Raw genomic sequence first — 20,583 nt, forward strand, 5'->3', positions numbered from 1 at the left:
GGCATACTGGAAGATGTTTGTTCCTTTTAAACAGGTACATGATGAGGAAAGAGTGAAGGCAGCACTATTAACCTAGAATGTTGCTTGGAAGATCTAAGAAAAAAAATCCTTCATCTTCTGGGACCGCAGTTCTGTTACAACCTTGCTGGAAAGAAGCTTTAAAGAGAAGTACTCCTGACTCTACTGAGCTCTTAGAGGGGAAGGAAAAGGAACGAGATGAGTGCATTTATGTTTCGACTGCAGTTCCACGTAAAAGGTATATTAGGCCCTAACTTCACCATTGTGAAGGTTCCTAATCCCCACTAATTTAGGGCAGTAGTCTCAAATTTGCAGATAAATCCCCCCATACAGAAAAACTATAAGAGAAGTAATTGAATAGTAAGAGGAGGAACTGTAAAAGAATAACTTAGGTTGGATACCTTTTTTTTAAAGAAATGTTTTTTAAAGAAATGTTTTTAATTCTCATGCCCCTCAATCTATGCTCTTCATTTAAACTTTGGAGACTGTATATTATGTATATGTTTGTAAAATAAACTAATCTTCATAGAGAACAATTGCCTTTAATAATTTGAAAGAAAAAAATCCCAAAAGTTGAATCTTAAAAGAAGTTATTTTCTATTAGTAATGATGAAGATTATAGCCACTGGTAGTGACCAGCTAAGAAGAGATCTTCAGTGTATGAAGCTCCATGCAAATGTGGAGAGCAGATGTTCCCTTCCCCCATAAGCCCATCATCCAAACAGACAAGGCATTCAGAGTGTGAAATGGATCAGTCACACACACTACACTGAAGTGGGAGATCCAGGCACACTTTCAGGAAACTGAGCATCCAACTAACCTGCTAATGGAATTGTACAGTCTTGTAGGATGATTGATGAAATTGTAATAGAATTATGTTTGTTTATTGTTTCACTACAACCACCATGATAAAAAGACCAGGCTTTTAAACACAAAAAACCCCCCAACCCTATGGATGGTCTGATGAGTGGAAAAGAAAATATGGCAACAAAGAGAAAAAATCCAACTAAACGAAAACTAAACAGCTTGAAAGTAAGAACATTTGGGGGTTTTGTGAGCTATAGTGTGAGGAGGTTGACAGAAACTCACCTATACAAAATTAGTTTGATTTTCTGGTGTTTGATGTCATAATATTCTGCAATTTAGATTTACCAGTTTTCATGAACACAGTAAAAGCAAAATGATACTTTCACACCAAGAAACCATTCCAGAAGACTTTTTACTAGTAGGAAATTATAGGTTCAGCACTGAAAATAAATTCAATAAATAGATGAGAAGGCTCCAAAGAAAAGAGAGGATACAAATATAATAAAGTGGAATGAAGACTAGGACTAGGGAAAAAAAAAAAGTTATAGTCTTCAAATTTTCCACAACTCCTGACTAATTTAGTAAGGTGCTCCTATCTTTGGTTATAGTGAAGTAGCCAGCAGCTAGAGAAGGGCAGAATAATACAGATGCCTCTGTACAGACTGAAGCACCTTACCATTGCTTTCAATCCTATTTGTGTACCTCTAAAAAAGGCCTAATAGTGGTACAGATCCCTTTATCATCAACTTACTTTTGGAGATCTTAGAATGACTTTTCTTTACCTTTTGTGTTTCCCTTTGACATAGTACATAAGGCATTAGCAGAGCTGAGGAAGCTGAAAACCACTGCATTAGATAACTGTGCTTGAATAGAGCCTTTCGAGGCTGGTTCTGCAAGGGAGCGACAAGTTCCAGCTTTAGCCGTGCACACGCTGCCCGTGAGGTGACATCCCAGGGTCTGTGTGCACAGACAGACCGCCGTGCTGGGAGAGCGAGATGTTAGTCAAAGCTGGGGTATGTGTCAGAGGCAGCCGAGAAGGTTAAAGAGGCATGCCTTTAATGATTAAAAGTATTTTTGTGTGGTAGCAGCACTTGAGCTTTTCTGAACTCCCCTAACATGTTTTTTATCCTGAGGCTGTTAAAAATATCTGTCCTTTTAGGATTATGACAGAGGTGTACAGATAACTCTGTGAAGATTTTTTTTTATTTTTTCAAATCTTCAACATTCAGTGTCATTTCAAATTTCAGAAAATAAGTGTGGAAAACAGCCTGATGACAGTTTTGTGACATCTACTTCTCTACCTCCATGTGCCTTTTATCCAACAGGAAAATAAAACATTCAGTTAAGGAAAACTGAAAAAAAATGTGTGATCGCCATTTTCCCCCCATCCATTTCTCAACCACCTACATTTATGTTTCGTGTACTGACTGGAATCTTGCCACCTTCTGCTCACTTCACATAGGTCTTAATCCCAGATTGTTTTCTTGTCCCTTGCTGCATGTGTGACCCTGTCAGCCAGGATGCCAGGTGGAGGGGATGGGAGTGCTGGTGGCATGGGGCATAAGAAGCAAAAGGCCATTGCATGAAGCTGCAGGAGGCTATGACCTGGGGTTATTCAAAGGGGTGTGTGCTCAGCACAGCACTCAGTGCCCTGTGCCATGAACCCACTTAAGCTCTTAGTTGGCCCAATTGCTTTGGGGTGAAGAGGTAGTGGTCCTGCACCGCGAAGAAATCTTTTGATTTCTTTGAGGAAAACATGAGGCAGAAGTCAGCTGAATGAGGTTTGGATGTGTATGCGAAACTTCATGTCACAAGCTCCATCTCCTCTCCTGCCTGTTTGCTGTAGAGTATTGAACCTCAGACACCAGTTTTATTTAAATGAGTGACCGTTGGACTAAAACCAGCCTTGAATTGTGACAGAGGCATTTTCACATCAGCTACAGCAAGTTCAAGGCAACTGCTGTTAATGTTAAAGTGAACACAGCTTTGCAGTGCTATTCACGAGCATGGAAAGCACGCTGCCATCTGTGCTTAATTACATTTGTATGGGGTCTTGCTCTTCAAGTCATTTTGCAGAGTCCAGTACTATTGATTTCATAAAAGTTACATAAATCTGACTGCCACTGGTGTTATTAAATTTCACTAGCCGTTTCAATGGGGAGCCTTGAGATTCCCTCTCTTCCCAGGTGCTGATGCTTGAATTTACAAGGACAGTTCCGTGGGATTTTTTGAGATACACCTCAGCAGATCATTTTTAGGCTCATGTTAGAGTGAAAGGTAATTAGGATAGAAAAAACATAGCTCCTATCAGCATATGCAGAAGAAAGGACCTATTTTCAGCCAAAATAAAGTGGAATTTTGCCATCTGAGAGACAGAAGAGGTGCCCTGGCTTTCCTGAATTGCATTGGATGTCCCAGCTGTATTGATCGGGACAGATGCTTGCCCTATGCTTGAAGCAGAAATCTAGTGGGTTTCTGTACCAGTGTCTGTGGTGACTGTGATACAGAATCGTTACAGGCGTGGTGATGGTCCTGGGTTGCAGTGTATTCTATTGCCATCCTCATGAGCAGTTGAAACCAGGTGGGGCAGTGTTTCCTTGCCTCCTGCTCCCGGACTATCTTTCTGTTAATGAGCCTAATCAATGCCTGGCTGCATGACTCATCACCCCATTGTGAGATGCTCCACCCAGAGGGAGGAGCCAAGCATTCCATCCTGGATATAATCTGAGATTCTGAACACCACAGACAACCTTTCCACTGGATTCCAAGAGGACAGGAGCTCCATAGCCACCACTGGACCTTCTGAGGAAGAGCAGACCCTTCTACAGGATCACCGGTTCAACAGAACCACATCCACCACTTCAGGAGGACTGCAGCCACCATTTTATCGGACTGCTACCGCCACCCTGACTGACAGGATGTCAGGTTGTATCCTGACTCTGTCAGTTTGAACCAGTGTTTTCATTTATTTTTTTCCTTTTCTTTAATTTCCCTATTAAATTGTTATTCTGACTTGCCGCCTCCCACTCTGGTTTGTTTTCAAACTAGTACAGTATTGTGTGCAGGTTGGTCCACGTCTGCACAGGGGAACCAGTGGGCAGTGGATGGGACCTACTGCTTTTGCGTCTGCCAGAATTTCATCTGCCAGCGTGCCTGGTCATTGGCTGCCTTGATGGGCCAGAGATGTGGTTCTGCAGAGAAGATGAGAAAAGGAGAGTGTGTAGCAGTATTTCACTTCTTTTTGGTTGGTTCGTGAAGACTGGAAACCTGGCTGTCTTAAAATACTCAGTGCTCCTTTGGTGACACCAGATCTGTTCAGCAGCTGTGGCCTAGATGCTGAGTCTTGGACTCCTGTGCCACCAAGAGTGCACAGCTTCCATTGTCATCTGCTGGTGTTTGTTCTTGCACATGCAGTGGCCATGTACTGATTCATAAGGAGATAAACACTAGGAGCCTTTTGCACTCCTGCTTTGAGGACTTTGTCAATAATCCTGAATTGACTTCTGAAGCTTTTCCTTACAGCCTTGTCAGCTAAAAACATCCCATTTTTTCATATGTGTCTTTTGCAGGCAAAACAGTCTCAGTTCAGGGAATTTTACTGAATTTTATTAATTTCTAATTAGCATGAACTTTTACTTACTTATCTGGCTGATAGAAAACAAAGAAGACTTAGATAATTAAACACCGAGGGAAACTTCTTTCTTTCCTGTTCCCCAGACTCAGCTTCAGCCCAGCACCTCTCTCCCACCAGCCCCCTGCCCTCCATTTGCACTGTGTTTTACACCCAGTCCCTGCCAGTACCTTTGGTGAGGAGATGGGCAGTGTAGGGAGGTAATTTTCTTGCTGCTGCTCCTGGTTTTTGCTTTTTTCTTCTCCTGCTCTTTCCTCTCACTAATACCCTTCTCCACCCTGGTTCAGCCACAGGCTGCTGTCCATTCAGAAGTGTCTCTGCTCCAGTGTGGGTACCCCACAGGCACATTGCCCTCCCATGGTTAAGGGGGCAAGGAGCCCCTCCCTTCAAAAGTTGTTCCAAGCCCTGTGCTGTTCAACACACCTCCTCCTGTATCTGCTGCTCTATCCTTTCCCGTGTCTCCTTTTGTGCATCCTCACATCTCCTCCTGTTTCTTGGCTTTTCAATTCTCTCTTGGGTCCCCGCCAGAGCCCCCTGCCCCAGCAGTGCTGCTCTCCCTTAGCACTGTTGGCACAGCAGGGCTGGGACCCCTCTGAATGCCCATGGCCTTGGTGTCCCACCCATTATGGGGAGAGACAGGATTAATTGGGACCAGTACAGGACAGACCCTGAACCCTCCAGCACTGGGCAGCCTGTGCCCCCTTCCACTGCTACCAAAACCTACGAGACTTCATAGGGGTCAGAGAAGAATATCCTGTGCTCAGGTGCAGCTAGGGCTTTGGGAGGAGAAGAAATCTCACATTATACAGTGTGAGCCTTAGGGTATACTCCTGACAGTGGCCATGGACTGGGCTGTGGGATGCCATGTCTCTGGCATCAAAGGGGTCTCTGCTGGTTTCTGCACAGGGGTGCCAGTGAGAGAGAATCACTGTCAGACTTCTGATGGACATGCCACTCCCTCCCCAAGGCACCTTTTGTCCTCTGTGTGCATCCTGGCCTTCCTGTATATGGGGGTATTCAGAAAGATGGTTCAGAGGGAATTTCTGCCTTGTGAAATGTCTCATTCATTTACTTCTCCAAAAGAAGCCAAAGCTGCCAAGTTTTCAGCACTGAAGTGGAAAGAGTGTTGGATAGGAAGTCAGCACAAGCTCAGGTCTGCTCCCAGCTCTGCCACTGGCGAGCTGGATCCAGCACTTCAAAATGCTTTTTTTTACTTATGGACCCCAGACTGTGCCTGTTATGGTGTATTTAGTCTGGAAGCTGTACAGAACACAGCCTGCCTCTCACCATGTGTGTGAGACACCCAGCACAACAGGAACCTGGTCCCTGCTGAAGCCTTGAGGCATGACAGTAACACAATAAATAATAATACTGTTAGCAAAGGAACATACATATTTATATGAAAATGTACCGATGCAAAGCACCTTTGATTGACAGCAGTGCTCCGCACACTCACAGTGACGGGATTACATTATATATCTGTAGCCATGGCTTTATACACAAAGTGCAACCCATACATTGCACTGGCGATGATCTCTGCCTACGGCAACCAGCATCCTCACTCAGTGCTCTCCCATGGTGTCACACCAACAGCTTCTCACCAACACATAGCGCCAGAGCCACCTGATCAGAGGGAGGGGCAGGTAGAAAAAGAGTCAGGACAGGAGCTTTTCTCTCCAATGCATCTGACCTCGCAGTGCAACATTTGGGACAGCCCCCTGTTATGTTGCCTAAGTATGTATGCCCAGTGAGAAACAGCCCTTACTCTCCCCTTCTTTCTACTCCTCTCCTTGTCTTCTGTCCTCAGTCTGTGCAGCTATCAGGCAGAGATCCAGACTCACAGGAAATGCAACACGAGGTGTTTTCCCATGGGAACTGGCATTGTGTGCGAAGCTGTACCCCACCCATTTAAAACCTCTTGCTCTAGCAGGGTACCCATTGACTGCGGGGCAGGAACCTGGGCGCTGGGCAGAGGAATTTCTCAGGAGCACACACCAGCACCCCACTGTGCTGACAGATCTTCCATCCTGGCAGTAGCATCACCCTGAGTCATCAGCAGGGAGTGTGCCTTGAGCTGCTCCACAGAAACCGCCTTCAGTCGGTGTAGAGGAGGTATTTTAACTCACCCACACAACCATAAATGCGACCACACATCTCTTGATGACAGCAAGAGAAATGTCATCACCCTTGATAAACAGACAGGGTGTCATTTGTTTTTCCCTTATTTCTCCCCCCTAGGAATTTTCCATGTAGCATGGGGGTGTGTCAGGTAAATGTGGCTTTTCCCCTCTTCAGGAAGTGTGTGTACGTGGTGGAGGAGGCAGTGTGTCTGTACACAGACATCTCCGTGGCTCCTGTTGACTTGTAAAGGAGATTCACATGGGCAGAGGAGCAATCGGGTCCCAGATGCTGGAGAGAAAACAGCAAAGTAATTCTCCATTGCTGCTTCTATGTACTTCAAAAAGACATTAGAAAAGAGAAATGCATAACTGAAAGGTGCTGAATAATTTGGGGAAATGGGGTCACGCCCACCCACCCATTTGTAGAGCTTAGAGATCTGTATAAAGATGCAAATGAATACATCTGTTGTGTCATTAAATGCAACTGCAGCAACCTAGATGAAAGGGAAAGTGAGGGAGTGAGGGAGAAGTGCTGACTGGTAATAGTGCCACAAAGTTGTCTTCTGTGATGAAGATCTGCCAAGTGCAAAGCCCCAGGCTAGTACTGTGGGTCCCAGTTCAGCACCCATTTTTTCCCCTCTCTCTTTCTCTGCTGCTTCTCATAGTGTCCTGACATGGCATCAACCATAGTCCCTTGTGCTCTTTATATGAAAGTTGTGGGAGGTGATGGATGTGGAAGCAGCAGTTTTATCCCCTCTTTAACCTGCCTGTGGAGTCTGGCTTCATCAGCTGCTGTTTTGTAGGGAGGGGAGAAGACAGGACAGCAGCCCTCTGCTGCTGGAAGCACCTCTACCTCTGGGAAGGGGCAGGGGATGAGGTCAAGTGACAAGGTGTGTGCACAGGCTGCGGTGAGTAATTGAATGTGGGAGTGATCTTGACAGCCTCTCTGGCCCCACTCGCTACCTGGGCATGAATCAGCTGTGATGCTGGGATCTGAAAAGACACTTTAGAAACGCCACAGCCCGAAGGACCTGTTAGTGTGACACCCAGCATCAGGCTGGCACTGCCACCCAGACACATTGGCTCAGCAACGGGAGAAGAAACTTTCCCCATTCCCTCAGTAGAACAGAGGACCCCCTGACCACCCCATTCCTCTCCCCACTGTCCTCACCACGCAGCCCTAATAGAAAGCAGAGGTTCTCCCACCTCACACTCCCTCCATCCTGCTAGTATTCCCTGGCTGACAGGTGGGAAAATGCTTGCTCTTTACTTGAGCCCCACTCCCACACTCCTGCAGGCTGCTGTGCTCTTCTGTGGCAAGGCTCTGTTGTTATAATTCCTCTTCTCCTCCTGAGGATATCTGCAAGGCTGCTGCAGTGGCCACAAGTTCTGAGGCTCTTTCTCCTCACCTGCTGGGGCTGGAGCTCTTGTCACAAAGCTCAGATCTGGTGTCTGATTTCTCCCGACTACTATGCTGGCCATCAGATTCCCTTATCTTGGGCCTGCTTGTCTATATGCTTGGTTTTGAACTTCAATCTCCTAATTAATGCTGGTTGTTTCAATTTTTCCCTTTTTTTTCCTCTCAACATGGTACATAAACATTCTGAATTCCACACTATCTCTCTTATTGCTCAGTCTTACTGAGATTTTCTCCTTGGTCATCTTCTGGAGTGACTGTGCTATGGTGGCCTCTGAGACATCTCAGAAATTTTGCTGGAGGAGCTCCCAATTCTCACACATACAAACGGGTGTTTATACAAATATATACATGTGCTTTATATGCTCTTTCCTAATACATTTTACTTTTGACACTTGAGAAGTTTGCCTTTTCAAAGGGCCAGGTATATAAATATATATATTGTCTCTTGCCCGGATACTCCCTGTGCTCATATTCAGTGTAATCAAATCATGATCACTGGTCCCTGTAGCTGCTTCCAGGGATTGACAGTTCCTGCTGCAACAGGTTTGAAGGAGCATGCAGTGAGTGAAACCTTTTATTAATTCTCTCATCCAGGTGATCAGTTGGACAGGCATGTGTGAGCCCTCTTGTGGGTGTGTATGTGTGTCCAGGTGCAGGGACACTCACAATGCAAAAGCAATGTTTTTTTCCTAGCATTTTTGTACCTGTTCATGCTGTTGGTATTATCCAAAGGCTTATGCAGGTGCCTACATCTGCTTTTCCCAGTGACATTTCTCTGCACTGTTATTAACCAGTCATACACTAATCACCCTGTTAAACATGGATCATTGAATAGCTTCTCATGCCAATTTGCAGTCCAGGAGCTTATCATTCTTCTAAGTTATTTATAATTGTCCTCAGTGTTTCACTCTCTTTATTTATGGTTCCCAGGCTGCTTCCTATCAGTGCATATCAGTGTAATGTGCTTTTGAATACATTCAAATATGATTTTTTTTTATACTGATTTCCACATCTGTCTGTCTCAATCTTCACCCCTCATTGACTTGAGACCTACCTTTCAGAGGCAACAAACTGCTTAGACCAGCACTTTCGTCTTCCCCCTTCATAATTAGAGGAACAGTAGACTTTTACCTCAACCTGAATGTAATGTTTTCACAGTAGAAAATAATCATCTCTACATTTCAGAACCATTGATGGTGTTTCCTGTTGACTGCATAAAACCTCTAGCAAATTTTGAAACTGGAATCCTTCCACAATAACTGTATTTTTAATTTCCATATGCTACAGAGATGAGCTGAATCATTATTAAATCATTAATTTAGTGGAGTCTGAAAGACCCCAGTAGTCACCCTTTAGAAAGTTTTACTAGTAAACACAAGGATCAGTCTCTGCTCTGGAGAATTGAGTAACTAAAAAAATGCAGTGGTTTCTTTAACACAGACCATCACTCCTATGACTTTACTCACTCTGTTTTTCCTCAAATGTTTTTAACTTAAACTGTTTAAAATTCCAAGTAATGTGACTAATCTCTGCAGGTTTCAGCAATGACAATAATAGGAAATTTGTTCTTATCAATGGGAATTTCCATTTCCAGCTTGCCTGTTTCCCTGATGTCTAAGACCACTGTACAAATAATCGGAAAATCTCTTTCCTTCACAACTTTAGCTCAGCAGCTCAATTTGTTTGCAGCATGCTGAGCTTGAGTTCGTATTGCATTTGCCTTCTTAGCACCTTCCCTCTGTGACATCAGTCAAGCGGTCGCCTGGCTGCTCCAGCTTGTTTCTGACAGAATGGAGTAGCTTTGAAATGGAGGCCATTCTGCTCGTACATGGCTGCATATATATATAAAAGACTGAAGACAGCATTATGAAACCTCCAGCAACTTGACTACACACTGCAGCCGCTTACTTTACACTGACACCAGAACATTCTTTTTTCCTACTCACCAGCTGGTGAGAAGTGTCAAGTGACAATGCCAGCAGATCGCAGGAGGAGTCTCTGCCTTCAAACACCAGGCTTCATTAGCATGAGGACAACCGCATCAACCCTGCTGCTACTGGTCCTTGAAGGTGCTTATGCCCCAGAGTACCCCTGTTCCTTGGTTCATTCCTCAGAACCTGGCAGGGGGCGGGAGAAAGGGTGCACATAAACCTCTGAGTAATCAGCAGTTTCTCACCGAGTGCAAGAGAGGATCTACCGAATCAGGTATCACCTGGGAGTACCTTCCTTGGCAGTAACACTTCATGTGCCAGGGAATTGTATAGACTGACCAGCACTCCTCTTCCTCCTCTGTCACCCTCACAGCCTCACAGCCAGTGTGCTGGTGTGGCTGTTTGTCATCTGTCATACTGACACAAAGCTGGGACAAACCAGCAGCATGGGAATTGCATGGTCTGGTCAGCTAAGAAAGTTTATATTCTCTTTATAGGAGACCAACATAAACTGAAATTTGATGACCACAAGGAAAAAAAAAAAGGTTTCTGTTGTTCTGTTGGTAAGTCTGGACTGGTAGTGTGTGATTATTAGACATCAATTCAATAAAGCCTCAATTTAAGAAAGTACCTAAAAATGGATTTTTTTCTAATCATGTCTCTAAGATGTTTCTTGTTTATTGTCTCACAAAAGATGTAAATACAGGCATCTTCCAGCGAGTGCTGAGGTACTTTGAAGTAGCAACCTCAACTTTGTAAAAAAATGGTTGTCGTAGAGCAAAATGATGACATAAAGCATTTCTCCAGGGCTGCCTGGCACTAATGACTTTAATACAGTGAATTGAACAAACTTATGTGGCAGCAGTGACTGTGAAGGAGGACTTTTAACTTGCCTACAATAACTACCTTGCTAGGAGCTGAGTGTTTCAGTCAGAGTGATGGAAAGTGAGTAGGAGCCAGAATATGGCCAGCACATGGAGGCAGCACAGCAAGTGGGTCTGGATGGAGCAGGGTGCAGGACACAGCACCCTGAGAGAGCACCAGAGAGCATCTCTGGCAGCAGTATGGGGATGTGGTGAACTGTGCATTTAATTCCTAAAACTTGCAGCAGAAAGCTTGGCTGCACGGGGAAGAATTTGCCAAATCAGGACTTGGAATGCAGAAGTAATACACATAGAGGTGCATGCATGAATGCCCACAGGGCAATGGCTGGGGGGTGCTGGCAAAGGGCCCATAGCTCAAATGAACCCATAGCAGATTTCTGCCATCCAGGAGTGTAAGTATGAAATAGTGATGATGGTGGGGATCCTGACATGGCTCATACCACAGTTCTTCTTGAGCCCTAGCAGACAGTGACATCAGAAGCAGCAGAATTACTGTAAGCAGCACTTACAGAGCTGATGAAGGGCTGAATGTGCAAAACCTCTTGCTTTGTGACTCTGCATCTGTCCCAGGCTGATGTTCCAGCACCTGTAAGCCTCCTCCCGCAATCAGTCTCAGTACTGTTCACAAGACTGAGCTGTACCTCCAATTATATTTATAGACCTATTAGTAAAACCGGTGATCTATTCATAGACAAGCCATGAACACAGGAAAAGAGTCAAACACAGCCAATTACTTACTGCAAGAAGTAAACTGTGCCATCAGCAAAATTTTGTATTTCTGTTGTTGTCTGCTTTCTCTTAGATCGTTAATAAACATATTGAACATCCCTGGTCCTGATGCTGATCCCTGGAGCATCTCGCTATTAACCTCCTTTCACGGAGACAATTGGGTGCTTATTCCCCTCCTTTGTTTCTTACCTCTTATCTAGGTTTTAATCCATGTCAGGACTTTGCCTCCCACCCTACGGGCAACAAATTTCTTTAATAGCCTCTTGTGAAAGACTTTATCAAAAGGCTTTTGAAAAGTTTAAATAAATTATATCCCCCCACCACCCCTTCTCCTCAGTCCAGTATTTCATTAACTCTTCCCCTGAATCCTAATAGGCTAGAGGAGTACAAGCCACACTTAGAGAAACTGGCAGACAGGTTTATCTCTATTGCGTTAGACTCATCTGGAAGCTTTCTAACTCTATCTTTAACGATTTTTTTCAGTGTTTTCTCCTTGTTCTGAGGTAAGGTGCTCTGTTTTGTAATTGGATCATCTTTAGCTTCTTTGTAAAACACAGTTACAATAATCACACTCCATCCCAGCCCCTCAGTCCCGCAGGCGTTTGTACAAAAAGCTATTTGAATAAGCCACTGACTGCTTTGCTTAAGAGCTCATCTGCTCTGAACTCCCCTTCCTTGGGCATTCGAAGATGCTTACCATCCACTTGGAATTTTGCAATTTTATCTGCTGTGACATCTCTCATGCCGCTGACCCTTTTCAGCCTGGGAGAAACATCTAAAAATTATTCCCTCCTCTCACCCAGGTGAAAAACCCCAGAGAAGAAAAATGCATTGTTTTCCACAAGCCTTGTCCCACTCTAGCTATGGACGGTTCATCCTTCTGGTTAGCCAGGCAGTCCTAAAGATAATATTGATGGCCATTATGCACCTGCCTGTCTTTGCAAGGCAGCAAGTTTAAACCACCTTATTTGAAAGAACTGATGGGCAGAGCTCTGCTAGTGCTGTAGAGCACACACCTACAGAGGGATTTCCACCAGTGTGAGAGAAGAGGTTGACATCCCCAGAGTACCTTTTTGTATGGTGAGGAGGGGATTTTCTTCATTTCCTCCCTCAAAGACAACTCTCCTGTTGTAATGAGATGCTTTCAGTTCCACAGTGCAATCATTTCACCCAGCTCTCATGCAGAACAACGCCTGGCCAAGCTGGGTCTGTCATGAGGGAGGAAAATCAGGCCTGCAAAACATCCATTTGGTGTTACACACACGAAGGTCTGTGTGCTGACCCTCGCAGCTGCTGCACACATGCCCAGCAGCAGTTTAGCATACTGCTCTGCAGCCTTAGGCCCTCAGGTTGGCTCATGCAATGAATGGCACGCACAACTCTCCACAATGTGCAGGGACTGAATAAAAGCCTGCAAGTTACAGCTGTCCCCCAGGCTCATGAAAGAGCGGGACTTGCAAAGGTAGCTGAGCATCCTGAGTCTGCCTGGGTCTCACCAAACCGGGACCCCTCTGTCATTCCATTCCCTGGATTGTGCTGCTGACTTGGCACTTCCTGTGGGGCACATTGACTCATGGTTCTTATCCTTGCTCATCTCGTTTCTATGCAAGTTTCTAACAAACTTCTTCCACAACACTGAAATGTGATGCAGTCTAAACAAAAACTGATACTTTTGGAAAGAAGGCAACATTTGTCCTCCTCTTGGGTCAGACATGGCTCTGCACCCACAGACCCACTATCCCTACTGTGTAATTTTCAGCTCTTTTGTAGGCCAAAACCAATACCCTGAGCAAAACCTGGAGTCAGAGAAGAGATAAAGGAGCTTTTGTGAGAGGTCTCTTCATGTCCCCACACTTACGGAGCTGCAGCACTGCCAGTCTGAGGAAGCTATTTTACCTGAATGGCTGAGGAAACTTTGTACTCTGAATGCCAGCTGGTGACTCACCATACTTATGTCCTGCAAGTTGTTATGAAGGCTGCCTCTGCAGCATGACTCCTGTGCTGTGGGAGGAACTTCTTCCTGCTCTGAGCTCTCCTTCGTAATCAGCTCTTGTTTGGGAGAACTGCACAATTTTGCTCCCAAGGGGAAGTCAAAAGCCCACAGAGTCTGAGCATGGGTTTGCCATGGTATGATTTGTTCAGCAAAGCCCATTATACCCTCTTTAATCTCAATTTTACATCTCCCTTGCTGCACTTTACATTCTCTTATATTACTACAATTTGGGCTGCATTTCTGTATTTTAGAAAATTCTTCATTTAGAAAATTCCCTTTATCCATGGTGTCACTTCTTAACATTATTTCCCATCTGTAGGGAGGGTGTATATGCATCATATGGAAGTAGTCCAGGGCTGTAGTGAGTGACCTCACATCATCTGGCTGTTCCCTGTCCTAGTGTATGTGTCCATTTGTTTTAGGAATACAGCTGCAGTGTTTCTCCCTGAGACCACTCCCAAACCAGGCCAGTTTGTTGTACCTACAGAGAGCTCTTGCCCATGTAATGAGGCTGGAACATGACCTCCCAGCCTTGGGTACTTGAGCACATCCATCAGCATGCTGCCAGGCTTTCCTGCACCAGCTGTCCCATAGGCTCTGTGTGAAGCTTTCAGGAGGACAGGACTCTGGGCAGTGCTCACGAATTCCCTGTAGGCAGCTCTTCCATTATGATGCAAATCCCCAGCCTTCAGGATTCAGAACCTGTGCTGCTCCTGTGTTTTGTTATGCCTTGAAGTTTCACATATTTGCTGTTCCACACGAGTCATTAGGAAGAGTTATTGACAAACAGGAGCTGTTCAAAGGAGAGCAACTGAAATGATCAAGGGAGTGGAGGGATTGATTTAGAAAGAAAGATTAAAAGGATAAAGTCTGGAGAGATTGGTTAAACAGCAACTACTGCGAGCATGATAACCTACACATACTTAAAAAGTATTTCAGAAACAGGAAAACACTAGTAGCACGATACATGGGGAGACAAGTGAAAACAGGCAGGAATTGAGAGTAACCTGAATTTTCCCTTTGAGATTAGCTTTCAGACAATAGGAAAGGAAATGTTCTCTGTCACTACTCTAACCTGATGGCAGCATGAAAGAAACCCAATTGCTCTCAATTTTATAAACCCTAGGACAAAAAATACTAGTAAATCTAACACAGTGGGATGTCCAGGAATGGCACTGGGTTGGGGAATGGCGTCCTCCTCATGGGGAGGCCTCCTTGGGAGAAACTGTGGGCAAAGCAACACTATCCATAGCCCCACACAACCAAGGGAAACTCCCCTTGGACATCAGAGCTTGCTCCATACCTCCCCAGGAATCTGCTCTCCTCAGCTTGCAAGTGGAATGGCTTGTGGATGAGACCAAGACTTCCCCGAGAGGGCCGTGTGCACGGGTGAGGTTCCTGCAAGCCCCCCTCACCATCTGGTCCATGCGCTCTGATGGGCTACAGCCATTTTTCAGTTTTAGTCTCGACAACTTCTCATGCCAGAGTGTGCAGCTGAGCAAGCCTGACCAGATGCTTATCAAGTATAAATCGGTGCAAATGTCTATTTATATCAGCCGAGGCTGTGCACCACTCTTTATAATGAACCATGTGTCCATTGTGCATTCATGGACTCAGAGATGAAGACTAAAGGGACTACTAGATCATCTGTTTTGACCTTCCAAGTATCACAAGCCATTAATTTTCACCCAGTTACCCCTGGGTTGAACCCAATTATTTGTCGTTGACTAAAGCATAATAGGTGTTTAGCTAAGAAGCAACTCTTTGGATGAGGTCAGCTGTTGATTTCAAGACATTCAAATGTGACTAATCCTCTCCTTCATGTGGGAGTTTCTTGCTCTGGCTAATCACCTTTGCTCTTTCATAAAAAGCATAGCTTCCATTTTAACCTGCCTGGCTCCATCAGATGTTATCTGCTACTGAGGTCCAAGTTTGCTCATGGTCAAGCCACAAGGTCCGATAATTTGTGATCATTTTTGTTTTTGCTCAGAGTTATCAGTCAAAAATATTTTGAAGTGTGGGTTAAAAACAGTTTATTTTTGAGAGCCACAGAAGAATATTTATTATTCTCCATGAAAATCACTGTATGTTAAAAGCATGAGTATACTGCTTGACTTAAAATAAGATCAACCAATCAATCAATCAGTTTGTCTGATCAGTCGTAGTATCCCCCTTACCTGAATATTTGAACACATCCCTGTGATATTGGTAGCAACAGCAAAGTCCCCAATGGGTTTATACTGTGGCATATTTGTCTTTGAGAGAGTAGTGGTTCCATTCACACATTTCCTTGAGTTTCTTCTCATGGTTGCTGCAGGAGACAGTATTCCATGGTACACGGACCTGTGCTCTGAACTAGTACAGCTGCTCTTATAACCAGAACTATGCTTAAGAAAGGACATGGAACAGTTTTGCTTACTATCAGTTTTCTCCTTTCAGCTACTGAGGGATTTGGGGTGCAAACACGAGCCTGTGTTTTGAATTCTATTCTAGTGGAAATGCTTTTTAATGGAGACAGTGAAGAGACCTGTAATAGCAAATTTGAAATGCACTTTCTGCAAATAGTATGCAATACTGACTTAAAATTTGCCATTTCTACAAACATCCTTGCCAGTAAACTGATTTGTGAGATTGTTCATGGAAACACAGCAAAAAAAGGGGAGTGAACTCAGCAGAAAGGAATGAATTAAAAATTTGAAAGAAGATTTGTGGGTCATTCCTCAGGACCTGCATACGGATTTAAGGCAAAGAGCTGATTTGGGGGTATTGTTTCACAACCCCAGGCAGTGCTGTGAAAAGGTATCCTTGCTTGCATGGGAATCTCTCACAGGGCTTATAGGAATCTCCCTGGGTGAGTTAATGGGCCAGATACTACATAACACTTCTAACCACAACAGCTTTCTTGTTAGTTTGGGCAGTTCCAGAGACACACCGTCTGAGAGAGATCCAAGCACTGGAAAATAGAAACTAAAGTAACAAGTTTTATGTCTTTTTCCCTCCTCTGCCCTGTAAAAGCAAGAGATGCAGTAGTTTATAGGGTGATTTTTTTGTTTAGACTTCTGTGCGTGTGCTTATTGATGGAAGATCATCCTGGGGAAGTGTTCTCTGTGGAGAGGGCAGGAATTACCACAAGGGTTCTCACTGTTCCTGAAAGTAATACGACGATCCAAAGCCCTGTGAAATCCTGTCTCCAGCACAGACTCTATCCTCAATCAGAAGTCAACGATCCGCTTGTTCCTGCATGCCAAAGTAACCGTGGGGTTATGCAGAAAGGTGAATTTCTTCTGCAGCTCAGACAAAACCCGTGGCAGACATGGAGTATTGGGGCAGAGACCTTGAAGGTGACTCTGTCTTCACTGGTGGCCAGTACAAATGAGGGAGCAGTCGGGTGATGTTCTCACAGTAATCGGTGTTGCTAGGGAGACCAGAGGCTGTGTTTTCTCAACTGGAGCTTTTCCAGGATGCCTGCCTTCTTCACTAAATATTAGCTGCAATAATCAGTCATGAATGCCTGGATTGCTGTGCTGAGACCTGTGTCTGATAGGATAGGACACCATCTTCTGGCAGGTTGCAACTGGGAGTGTTTTAACAATATGGTTATCTGGGAATTACATAGCAGTAGGGCATCCAGAGGGACTTCAAAGCTACATGTGGATTTAACAGTCTGGGCTGACGCCCCTCAGTGGCAGGCAGTGCTATGGGAATACATGAGTGCTTCATTTCTTTTTGCAAGCATCAGTTTTGTTGCCGTGTTCCTGCTTTCTTCTGCTGCAGCTCTTTCTTCAGAAGTTCCTTTAATGGAGGAAAGTGTGCAGCACGTCATTAAATATACACAATTCCCTCTCTGTGGAGGCACTTCCCCAAGAATAGCTGCTCTTGTAGTATAGCCCCAAACAGGTCTGCAACCTGTCTGTGCTATTTAGGTTTGATTAATTAAACAGGACTCTCTTCTTACCTGAATTTAAGCCTTCTCCCAAAGAAAAAGAAAAAGAAAGAAAAACCAGAAGATTTATCCTGCAAAAAATTAACTGCAAAATGAAATTCCATATAAAAACATGGATCTCAGACTGCAGGGGAAGATTAATAGAATTCAGGTAAACAAAAAATGATCACATAAAAATATCTATGCAGAATTATATGCTTCTCTAAAAAAACTTCCAAACCCATCAGTCACTAAAAGCATAGGAAATTCAAAGCGAGTGTGAAGATATGAGAATCTCTAATAACAGTAAATACAGAATTGCACGGTGAAGCAACCTTAAGTCTGACTCCAGCAACGATTTTAGAAAAATCAGACATTCTGAGACTAACCTTGTCCATCCATTACCGACAGTGTCATCAGATCAATGGCCACAAAACTAGAATGCTTTATTCTCCATCGCTCTGAGGTTGTGCTGACTCTGGCCCTTCTTTACAGCCGTGCTCTCTCTACAGAAAAACACATATTTCACAAATTCCTCACTAGACATATAGCACATCGAAGCCATCACTCTGCACTTGTCATTCTGATTCTATTTACCCCAATTAGAAAAAGGACTGCAAAGCACAGGGCTAGCAGACATGAATCTCCTCAGCTCCGTTCCCTCCCTACGCTTGCCACACGAAGAAGGTTTTCATCGGAAAACCAGAGCCCGATTCCTTGGGAAGTGCTGGGCAGGGTAGCGACCCTCATTGCCTACCCCTTTCCCAGTACAGGGAGCTGCATGCCAGCAGAGATACCCACTCAGGTCCCCCACCAGACCCTGCCTCATGTCCAGCAGGACCACAAGGCTGAACGGGTGCTGTTCTTCAGACTCCCTGCCCACCCAGGGAAACCCTGACTGCTCTTGCATTGTGCTCTGCACAACTGCCTGAGTTTTGCAGTGAAGAGGATGTTTAAAGGCACTAATGCTGCTCTGAAACCCCTCTCTCTTACCAAATTGCTATAAAGATCATGCAAGTGCCAGGGCAATAGCACTTTTACATGTTCGCAGTGTCTGGTCCTAACTTTCTGCTGTACACCATTTATATCGATATTTTTAATGCTGTTAAATAACTACAGCTCTTCTCTCTCCTTTTCAGGCACCACAACAGAGGGGAACAGAGGGGTTGAAGGCCAGAAGCTGGAAACATGGCCTTTGAGGCATTGGAGTCAGAGGAATCTGGTGCCTCTTTCCAGGCAGCAGTGTCTCCTTCCAGCCAGCTCTGCAGGTGTCAGTGAGCAGTGAGAAACAGAGAACCAAGACCAGAGTTCAACTTGACACATAACATTGTGGCTGGATCCAAAAGACACAAGACATTATTCCTTGGACATCTCAAGAAAAACAGAGTCAGATTATCTGCTGGTTTAAACAAACCTTGGCCAAAGGAAGGCTACCACACAATGCAAACACAAAAGTGCAAGACTGTGCTTTGCTGGGAGCAACCTGTCATACTAGAAAACACTTTTCTAATATCACTCTTTTTATGACTGAATCTGATGATGGCAGTGGTTGTTTTCTTCACAGTTCACACAGAATGGCCATCAAAAAATAGCCAACTTTTCCTTCGTCTCAGATGAAAGTCTCCATAACCTTGGTGGGAATTTATAGTCTGTCGTTGCGTTTTGAGATGCCATATGTGCGAGAGAATAAGAGGGAGGGAGACATTTTGTTTCCAAAAATTATGCCACGCTTAGCACTATTACAGCATGGTGGACAATGTATATCATTTAAAGTAGCAAGAAGAGGTCTGGGGCAAAGGAAGACCTTGTGGTAAGCACAAATGTCTCTTGTCCTTGGGGACAAAGAAAAAAAATCTAAAACCCACCCTCCACTAATTAATGCAATATAATCCATTCAAACGGGAAGAAAGTTCTGAATTGTTTTTTAATTATTTCCCATGAATAAATCTTCTTTGACAGGAAAGAATCAGCAGTACCCAGTGAAGGGCAACTATTTCATTGCAAGAGTCTATTCAGCCTGAGGGTGACATCCTAGCTGGGAGATTTATGGAGAAACTACTATCACATCTGAATTTTTTGAGTCCCTTTACTTTGGTTGACCCTAATGATTTGGTGTCACCTTGTGGATTTTGCTAATCCTATCTTCTCTGGCTCAGCAAATGAAGTCCAAAAGAACCTGAAACACCTCTGCCTCTGCTTTTGCTGTTCCTTTGTCTACTAACTTTTGCTATTATAGTTGTTATTAATATTATTTGTGGAGGGCTGTGAGCCCTTGGCACAAGAGCCCTCTGCACTCCCTTGGAGGACAGAGGCCTGAGGGCAAAAAGACTCTCCCCAGAGATAAGCAACCTTCCTCGGGTCATGGTGAGAAAGTGAACCACCCTCAGCAAGCCTTGTTTCTGTACGGTAATAGCCTGTACCCAGTTGGCAAATTAGTTTCTACCCCACCCCCTGCCTTTCCCATAAAAAGCCCCCTGTTTCTGCCTCTAACCAGGGAGTCTTTGTCCCTGGCCTTCTCTTCACAGGGGCTGCTGGACAGTAAAAGCTGCTCTGTGGAATAGCCAAATGAGGCTCCTGTCTCTCTGTCCCCGAGTTTGCCTTGGGTGATTTCAAAAAGAGCTGAATCACAAGAGCTGGAATCACCTGTAGCTGAGAAATCGCTACACTTGCTGGAATCACCTGCTGTCCAGGGAGGCCTGCTGCCACCACCCCTGGAAGAGTTGTTCCTTGCAGGATGCTCTCTCTAGGAAGGTTGCAGCATACCAGTGCTGACCAGCATCGAACCCCCAGCGATAATTATTAATAGTAGTAGTAGTGCCGTTAAAACAGCAGCCCCTTAGAAGTTCCTGGACTAGAACTTCACTGAAAAAAACCACATAAGAAAAATACAAGTTTCTTGTTCTGTAATGTTTAGGATTTATCTGCTCTCATCATTTGGGCAAACAACGCATGGCTTAGCCTTCAGAGCCACTGAAGCTGGATTGCACCTTTGAGATCCGTTGCCTCATTCCTGCAAATTACATCACCATGTGGGCAGTGCATGCTTGGGTGTGTGTGTGTGCTGGTGATGTGCCTCCTGCCCCCCAGTCCTGAAAGGAGAACCAGTGCTGATGGCAGCTCAAGCTGAT

General features: G+C 44.6%; 1 long non-coding RNA gene across 1 annotated transcript in view; it reads left to right on the top strand.

Moving 5' to 3' along the window:
* The window catches only part of LOC125322142, a 55,749-nt gene extending 36,091 nt beyond the window's left edge, over positions 1-19,658 (top strand). Inside the window, exon 6 of the long non-coding RNA XR_007201865.1 lies at positions 18,595-19,658. This is a non-coding gene — a long non-coding RNA (uncharacterized LOC125322142). The remainder of the gene's footprint in view (positions 1-18,594) is intronic.
* The last annotated feature ends 925 nt before the right edge of the window (positions 19,659-20,583 follow it).

This window comes from Corvus hawaiiensis, chromosome 2 (genome assembly GCF_020740725.1).
Source record: "Corvus hawaiiensis isolate bCorHaw1 chromosome 2, bCorHaw1.pri.cur, whole genome shotgun sequence".
Classification (NCBI taxonomy): domain Eukaryota; kingdom Metazoa; phylum Chordata; class Aves; order Passeriformes; family Corvidae; genus Corvus; species Corvus hawaiiensis.